The sequence below is a fragment of the Centropristis striata genome, chromosome 9 (genome assembly GCF_030273125.1).
Source record: "Centropristis striata isolate RG_2023a ecotype Rhode Island chromosome 9, C.striata_1.0, whole genome shotgun sequence".
NCBI classification, from domain to species: Eukaryota; Metazoa; Chordata; class Actinopteri; order Perciformes; family Serranidae; genus Centropristis; species Centropristis striata.
In genome coordinates this window covers 39,652,778-39,662,410 of record NC_081525.1, presented here as the reverse complement: position 1 = coordinate 39,662,410, position 9,633 = coordinate 39,652,778, and positions in this window count along the sequence as shown.

The following is a 9,633-nucleotide window of genomic DNA, read 5'->3' as shown; positions in this document are numbered from 1 at the left end:
ATGTACTTAACAAAAAAGTGTGAAATAACTGAAAACATGTCTTATATTCTAGTCAGCAAAGGGTGGTTACTTTGAGGAATCTAAAATACAAGACATGTTTTCAGTTATTTCACACTTTTTTTGTTAAGTACATAATTCCATATGTGTTCATTCATAGTTTTGATGCCTTCAGTGAGAATCTACAATGTAAATAGTCATGAAAATAAAGAAAAACGCATTGAATGAGAAGGTGTGTCCAAACTTTTGGCCTGTACTGTAAACATTTTCTTTGTAATGACATTTATTTGTTGCACAATGCCATAATATAAGATTCCTGTACCTGTCAATGTGTCCAATCAGAATGCTCATATAAAAAGAAGCAGTTTCCTGCCTGCTCACACATTAAATTCATCTTGAATGTACAAGTCTGACCAGAAATACAAAATGCTGTAGATTTAGACACTGATGTGATTAATCCACTCTCATTATTGTATTCCTGCGCCACCTTGTGGACCGAATGAAACGATGCAAATCACATGACACACACACACACACACACGCACACACACACACACACACACATACACACACACACACACACACACACACACACACACACACACACACACACACACACACACACACACACACACACTCTTGTACTTCTATCTTTGTGAGGACCCTCATTGGAACAGTGCATTCCCTTGCAAGGTAATAATAGTTTTGGATTTTTCATCAGTTTTAGTTTTAATTTTGTTGTGAATTTTTGTTTTCAAATTCATTTAGATTTAATGAGTTTTTAGAGTGAGTTTGCTAGTTTTAGTGTAGTTTTTATTAGTTTTAGTGTTAGTTTTAGTGTTTTGTAATGGGGTATTTGTTGGGTGGGAGATTAAAAGAGGTCACAGTAAATTTTGCCTTTATTTCCTTTGCCTTATCCATCTTCCTTATGTATGAAAAAAGTTGACAAAGACGAAAATGAAGGACATTTTCACTATAATCTATAACCACACAATACAGTTTCAGTTAATTATCATTATCATGTAACCTTTAACCCTTAAAACAAAGTCTGAAATCTCAAAAAAGCCTTTAAAGAAGTGAGGACCGGCCGAAATGTCCTCACTTTGCAAAAATGTCCTCACTCTGTTTGTTAAAAACGTGTTCTGGTCCTCACTATATAGGAAGTACAAGAACACACACACACACACACACCTCCCTATTTTCTCTCACACTCAGACTCGTACAGAATCAACACACTTATTGCCCCTCGATTCCCCTGTGATGCCATTTCCTCATTTCCTGCATCACAGTTTATTGAAATGATTTCCCCTGTGCGTCTCTTACACCATGTATGTGCTGTTGTCACCTCTGTTTCTATTATCCAGCAACAACAACACAACCAACAATTGTTTGTGATTTTCCCTGAGGTTCATTCCTGTGGTCAACAAGTTTCTCTTGTTGTTACTATAAATTATTTTGCTTTTATCCATTATTTTTCTAATTATTTCGGGTTTTTTTTACAGTGTTATATGTAGGAATTTCTTTAAAACAATGTATAGACTTATACAAAAGTAATCCATCTGAAAAATCACTTATTACTGAATCTGCAAATGGCATTGACTGTATATAAATAATGGATGTAGTCACCATGATGTGGACTGCCCTTTAAAAACATCCAGTTCGGTGTTTCGGCTGTCACCATCTTTGTTTTTTTTAAATCGGGAGAGACCATATTTGGACTTGGGAGGCGTAAGGACGGGTGTATTTAAAAATAAACTATTAAGATAACAAAATGTACTTTACTTACAAAAAAACCTGAATGACCAAAATGTTCAAATACGCTTTCATGAAATGAAAATACGATGTGAAACGATCAATGTTCTGAGACGAAAACATGACATTTTTCTTCTAAATGGGACCATTATTTACGCAGTTAACATCATATTGTCTTGAAGACTTGAAACTAGCAATTGAGACCATAATGTTGCCACAAATAAATATAAATTACTGACATTTAGGGCAATAATGTAAGTTAGCACAACAAAGGAAGCCAGTTGTCTGCTCAAAAACAAGTTGGTGAGTTGTTGTTACTTATATCTTTAAGTTGGGGTTCACAACAAGGGACAATAGTTCTGATAACTCTTATTTCTTTGTTGGGAAATTTGGTCGTTAGCGAAAGCTAGCGGCTAACTGATGCTAGCTGCGCTGCTTGTTACAGCCATTAGCGTATCAATGCTAACTCAAAATTGTGGTCACAACATTAGCTAACATTTCATAGCGGCTTTACAATCGTGCCAGAGAAATTCAGAGTTGAGCAGACTCAAAAACTTAAAATATTTAGTTTAATTGTCCAACTTAAAATTTTATCAAAGTTTGTTGCCTTGAAATTTTGAGTTCACCCAACTTTTTTTTGCAGTGTAAACATCCAATATTCTCGCTGTCTGAGTCTGCAGAGAGCTTGACCTCTGCCTGTATTTTGTCTTTTCTTTTCATTTAGCTGTGTTCAGGACGATTCTGGGCTTCAGCATTTGTGCAAGAAGCTACCAAAATAACATACACTGCTCCAAAATGACCCAAATGTAGCAAGGCAAAACGACATGCGGACAAATTCCACAACGAGAGTGAATCTGGGCTTTATTTATAAACTAAGGGACAATTCCTGCATAGTATGCCTTTAAATAGTGTGTTTGTCGATGTTATCTTTGCCCTTGTATCCTGATGCAGCATCCATTTGTGAACTCACTCTGTAGTGTATTTGCAGCAAATACACAGCAGACCAGGTTTGAAGGTCTTGTAATGGAGTCAGTGAAGACATAAATGAAGGCCTCGGGATAAGTGCTGCCAGAGCCTCGACTCAAGGCTGCAGCCATTATTATGTCATCAGGGGAATCCTCTTCAGTACACTGTGTGTGTGTGTGTGTGTGTGTGTGTCTGTGTGTGTGTGTGTTCTCGTACTTCCCACATAGTGAGGACCAGAACACGTTTTCAACCAGCAGAGTGAGGACATTTTTGCAAAGTGAGGACATTTCGGCCGGTCCTCACTTCTTTAAAGGCTTCTTTGAGATTTCAGACTTTGTTTTAAGGGTTAACTGAAACTGTATTGTTTGGTTACAAAACTAACTAAAATTATAATGAAAATGTCCTTCGTTTTCAACTTTTTTCACACATAATGAAGATGGATAAGATCCTCCGGAGCCGTTTATTGGGCGCTATGAATGTCTATCAAAGCGTCTGTAGGTAGCTCTTAGCCAATCAGATCAGTTATACCAGATGACGTAGTAGAGCAACAGAAATGGATGTTCGTTGTGTGTGTGTCTGTGTCTGTGAGAGAGTGTTGCTGCTGCTTTGCTTCTCCAGTTCTCGCTTTCTGCAAGATTATTTATTTCCACGCTTTATTCCCCCTCATGTCATTCAGCCACACGCATCTTTATGGGCAATAAACAAGCTGCTGCGGGTCTCTGGGGGCTCCGCTGTCCCCCGGCTCGTAGCCAGATCACCGGCGTTACGGTAGCGGGGCTAGTAGCGGCGCTAGTATCGGCGCTAGTAGCGGCGCTAGTAGCGGCACTAGTAGCAGGGCTAATAGCGGGGCTATTAGCGGGACTAGTAGCGGGGCTAGTAGCGGGGCTAGTAGCGGCGCTAGTAGCGGGACTAGTAGCGGGGCTAGTGGCGGGGCTAGTAGCGGGGCTAGTAGCGGGGCTAGTAGCGGCGCTAGTAGCGGGGCTAGTAGAGGTGCTAGTAGCGGGGTTAGTAGTGGCGCTAGTAGCGGGGCTAGTAGCAGGGTTAGTGGAGGCGCTAGTAGCGGGGCTAGTAGCGGCGCTAGTAGCGGGGCTAGTAGCGGCGCTAGTAGCGGGGCTAGCAGCGGCACTAGTATCGGCACTAGTAGCGGGGCTAGTAGTGGGGCTAGTAGCGGGGCTAGTAGCAGCGCTAGTAGCGGGGCTAGTATCGGCGCTGGTTGCGGGGCTAGTAGCGGGGCTAGTATCGGCGCTAGTTGCGGGGCTAGTAGCGGGGCTAGTAGCGGGGTTAGTAGTGGCGCTAGTAGCGGGGCTAGTAGCGGCACTAGTAGCGGGGCTAGTAGTGGGGCTAGTAGCGGGGCTAGTAGCGGGGCTAGTATCGGCGCTAGTTGCGGGGCTAGTAGCGGCGCTAGTAGCGGGGCTAGTAGCGGGGCTAGTAGCGGGGCTAGTAGCGGCGCTAGTAGCGCGGCTAGTAGCGTGGCGCTAGTTGGTAGATTAGTAGATTAGACTTTTCCCAAATCCTTGTGGAAGCAAGGCTAAAACATCCTTTTTGGTGGTGAAACAGGAGTGTAAAGTCAAACGTTGTTCTTCTTTTAAAATCAACTTTCGCTCTAAACTATTTAAAACACCGTCTACAGCTAAAGAGAGCTTCGCGTCTGCTGCAGCCATGTTGGATCTGTAAGAAAACTACAAAACTACAAGCTTCTGTCTGTCGAGTAGTACGCGTCATCGTCTTGCCGTCCCTCCCCGCTCTGTGATTGGATCCTAAAACAGGGCTAAGAAACCTTCCTGGTTTCCAGACTGTCTGAAGGTTCAAAATGAAATTCAAGCGTGCAAGGCAGTCTGGGTATACCCAGCATGCTAACTGAAGTACTGGAGTAAATGTACAGTGAGAGGGTGGACATGGGACAAGCTGTGAGTGTTTTTTCATCCGTGTACACTCATATCTTTGTTTATAACATGTTATTCTACTCCTGTAAGCATTAATCATCCAATGTGTGCATGAGTTATTAGTCACGTCCATGACGGTCTCCTCTCTTCCTCCATGCAGCAGCAATAACTCACCTCACGTTGCTCAGTGATTCTGCCTCTCGCTTCTTATTGAAGCCTTCAGTATCTGTGGGTGAAATTTTTAGATGTGTGTGATCGTCCCGGTTACCTACACTGCAAAAAGAGATGTGTTAAAAATGACACATGTTGTGCAGAATTTTAACACATGTAGTGAGTGTGCTCAGGGACAACACATGTTGTGTCAAATTTAACACAATGAATGTGTGAGCCATTTTAACACACACATTGTGTCATTTTAACACATTACATGTTGATAATGTGTAAATGAAAATTACCAAAAACTACTACTCAATGTGTTAACCACGTCTGAATCCATTGGATGACAAAAAAATGGCTGTTAAACTTTTAAACTTGATATATTCACAGGCATATTCATTTAATATATATTAATATTATTCTTTATTCTTTTTAGGGCTATTTCATGTACCATCATATACATTTTTATCAAGTTTTTTTTTATTAAACACAAACTATTCTCCCCCCGTCAGATGACGCATGTATTGTGTCAATTTATCCAGAGGCATGGGAAAAAAAGAAAAGAAAAATAACACATTGTGTGCTAAAATCTACACAACATGTGTCAAAATGATATCAACACAACCTTGTGTGTTTTTTTTTTACACATCTCTTTTTGCTGTGTAGAAAGTCTTTCTATTGAAACATGTTTTAAAGATCAACTCTATGCTGGGTTTTTTTTTGTGCTGTGCACGTAATCACATAGATTTGTTTTGGGATTCGATGTTAATACAGGCAGTTTTTCAAACAAAAAACAATTAAAGTGTGCTTTTTCTTGCTCCAATTAAAGCATATTGATTATGATGAAGCGGCTCCACAGCTATTTCTCTTCTGTTAGATGGATTTAATTAACATACTTGCACCTTGCAATCATTTGCTGTGTTCTCTACAGCAATTTACTGTTTTATTATGGGTGGCTCAGCAGAGCAATAATGTAAGAAAGAGTCCATTTCACTAGATTAATATAACATATGCAAGCCAAAATGTGACTTGGCTGCCGTTTGCTGAGGGACATTTGTTGAAAGAGCGTTTAGCTGAGCTTCATCTCACAGCAGAGGAGGGAGGGAGCCTCACAGGCTGATGGGCAGGGAAGAGCAGGAAATCCCTTATCGCCATGGTAACTGAGAAACCAACTCTCCTATTAAATGCTGTTCGAACAAAACAATTATCAAGCAATCGGGAATGGGAAGCCCCCCACCACGTTAAGACCACAAACACAGACCAGAATCTTTTTTTTCTGCTCATTGTGTTCTACAGGTGATTTTAGACACACAACCATCTCACAGCTCCTCCCTCTAGACCAGGGGTCTCAAACTCAAATTACCTGGGGGCCGCCGGAGGCAGTATCCAAATAAACAAAAAAAGACACAAAATGACAGAAAAAAACTAAATTACTTAAGAAAGACACAAAATAATAAAAAAAAGACTGAAAAAACACTAAATGACTTAAAAAAAGACACAAAATGACCAAAAAATACACAGAATTACCAAAAAAGACACAAAATCATTTTAAAAAGACACAAAATGACCCAAAAAAAGACACAAAATGACCAAAAAAACACAGAATTACAAAAAATATATATAGGCCTATACAAAATATTACGAAAAAAGACACAAAATTATTTAAAATACACACAAAATTATTTTTTTAAAAAGACACAAAATTACCACAAAAAAAAGACACAAAATTACCAAAAAAGTAGTTAAAGGGACCTTCCTCACACAACACGGTAAAGTACTATACCTATAAAACTCACATTAAACTTTCATATCAAGGTGGGGGCCACATAATATCATTATGAGGGCCGCAATTGGCCCGCGGGCCGCAGGTTTGAGACCCCTGCTCTAGACATTTGTTTCATGTTTCAGGATTCACCACTCTCTCAAGACGTCAACTGAAACTTTCCAACATGTTACTGGACCAGATCATTGGATTTTGATTGACAAGGTGAGAATACGAGACCCTGGTTTCCCCCCAAAACTGCTGTTGTGCTTAATATGTGACAGAAATAGACGCAACAATAGAATGTTCTTGCCTTTCCAAAAAACAACTACATTGCTATATATTGCTATTACAAAAAAGGCTCAATAAACACCATAGATCAGGGATGTGTACAACTACATGCATTTGAGCATGACATCTTAAAAGTGCAGTGTAAAAATGCACAAAATGACTTCTTGCAATTAATGTTGGTCTGCTGTTCTTGCACTGAAAAAAAGGAAATCAGAGAAAGTGGTTATTTTTTATTTGCTTCAAACCTTTTGTATTCCTATTTATACTGTTATACATGCATTTGAGCATGAAATATGTTAAGTTACTGCACTGTAAACATATATAAAATTGCAGTTTCATCATATCTGGTGAAGTACACGCTCCTGTATGTGGCCTTTTGGTAGTGTCGATGAAAATTTCAGCCGTCAATCATTACGTTTCAGCCCCATTTATTTTAACACAAAATGACTAATACAAACCGAAACTATCAGTAAACACTTGAACAAACATCAGTGCGATGAGAACGACCCAAAATGACAGAGACCATCTTTGGGAAAAATGTATTTGACCTCTTTTTTTAGTGTTGCTCCTGTCCCTTCACTAACATGGAGGGGCAGGTTTATAGCTGTTCTGCCACCAGGGGGCGCTCAGGATGTGGCCTCACTAGTGGGGAGCTGTTATGTCATCTATCTTTATTTTCAGTCTATGATCATTTAAAAAATAAATAATAAAAACAAACAAAAAACTAGCTGGCTCATGATGTTACAGAGCAGCCAAAATACAACCTGCAGCAGAGATCAGCAAAGGTAGATTATCGCCTTCAGGTTTCTTCAAAACTATTCTCTGAACTTATTGGGAATAAATTGAGTTGAGAGCTACAAGGAACTTTCATTTTCTGTTGACCAGAATGAGATGATGTTAGAAAACCTAATTATACAGCAGCAGGTTCTGACTCGGTCCTGGTCCTGGTTCTTCCATGCCTCCCTTACCTCCAGCAGGCCCAGGAAAACAGAGTGGGAGGTTTTGGAGAACCATGATGCATGATTTCATCTGATTTTATTGGAATCTGTGGCACTGTTGGTGGACAATAATATAATTTGGCCAATATTCTCACTGATGGTCATGTTTGCTCCATGTAGAGGCATCAGTATTAAGTCAAAAAGTGACTTTTAGTTCTTTTAAAAACAGCAGAATGAACGAGCAGGTGAATCCAACAGGTGCTGTATCATGTCAGTCAGGGAGGAAGACTGCCTTTGTGTGTCTGTTTGTGTGTGTGTGTGTGTGTGTGTGTGTGTGTGTGTGTGTGTGAGAGAATGTGCTGTTTGGTCAATGTTTCTGCACTTGGATCAAGCTCATGTCCTAGCAACCAGGCAAACCATCACCAGCTCCCTAGCAACCAGGACACTGGTGTCATCGCAGTTACTGGTTGCCGTTGGAGATGCGTACACACACACACACACACACACACACACACACACACACATACACACACACACACAGATACAAGGATTGGCCGCTGATAAATTGACTTTCAAGTAGGCTATGCAATTATTGGAAGTCACACACAAACCTGCAGCACCAGAGAATTTACCTTCAAGCATGCACTTGCAAACACACATCCAGCAATACACACGCACATGCGCAGTAACACACATAAACACACTCCTACACATGCCTGGGAAATCTGCTTTCAAGCATGCTGCAGAAACGCATAAAAGCCCCATGGCTGGCTGCACTTGCGCACATGCAGACCCGAGGAGCAGGAATAAAGCAGATGCTCAGAAATGTGATGTAGCTACACATGCACGGCTGCTGCATGCACGTGCACGTACACACACACAAAAAAAAAAAAATACGAGCACACACTCTGCTTCCTTTGGGAAATTGTCTCTGTCCGTGCGATTAATGGCTTCCTGCAGCACAGAAAATAAAAAGGTTTGCATAGCTGAGGCGCCACACACACACACACACACATACACACATACACACACATGCACGTGCACAGAGCGCGCGGCAGAGTGAGAAACACATCATGTGTAGCAGCTGTCACGGTTTCCAGCGGAGGTATTCCCCAGCCTCATCACCACCAGCAGCCTGCTGCTCTCCGCTCTGCTTCATTTGGTTGCAGAGAAAAAATGTTGTTGTTGTTTTTATAGCTGATCTCATCAAAGATTACTGAGGGAAAACTTTTGGCGTCGTGTCGGTGCCTGTTAGCTGTTAAATGGCCACAAACTGACAGACAGAAACAGTATGAAGAAGCTCTCTTTTCTCTTTTCTTTTCTCTGTTTTCCTCTTTTAATGAAACCGACTGATATGTTTGTGAACTTTCCCCCTCGTCCTCACCCAACCTCTCCTGTGTTGACTGTCACCCACCACCCAAATTGATTTAGCCACCCCTTCCAACAGACTCCCCCCTCCTCCCTCCTCCCTCCCCACCAGTCACATGGAGGTTAGCGGTGACCCGTCGCTCCCTCCGTGGTTTTGTGCCAGTCGCTCTCTAGTGCGCCTTGGAGACGAGACGAGAGGCGGAGCGCGCTGAACCGCCTGGGCGCGTCGTTTGTTTTTATATCTAACTGCGTTTTATTACATCTATTCTATTCCCACGGAAACATCTCCTCTCCGGAATCCGCTGAAGCCGCTGGTAACCGATCCTCTCTCTAACTAAACGGGTTATTTTTAGTCTCCCACCGCAGCGATGAGTGGCTGGAAGCCGGCCGTGAGACCGAGTCGTGCCGCGCTGTGGTAAGAAAAGCCCTCCGGGCTGGTGATCTGCGACGATGAAGTCAAGGCGAGATAAACTGAAGATCCCCTCTCTGACTCTGGAGTAAGTTCCGCTTTTATTCTCTT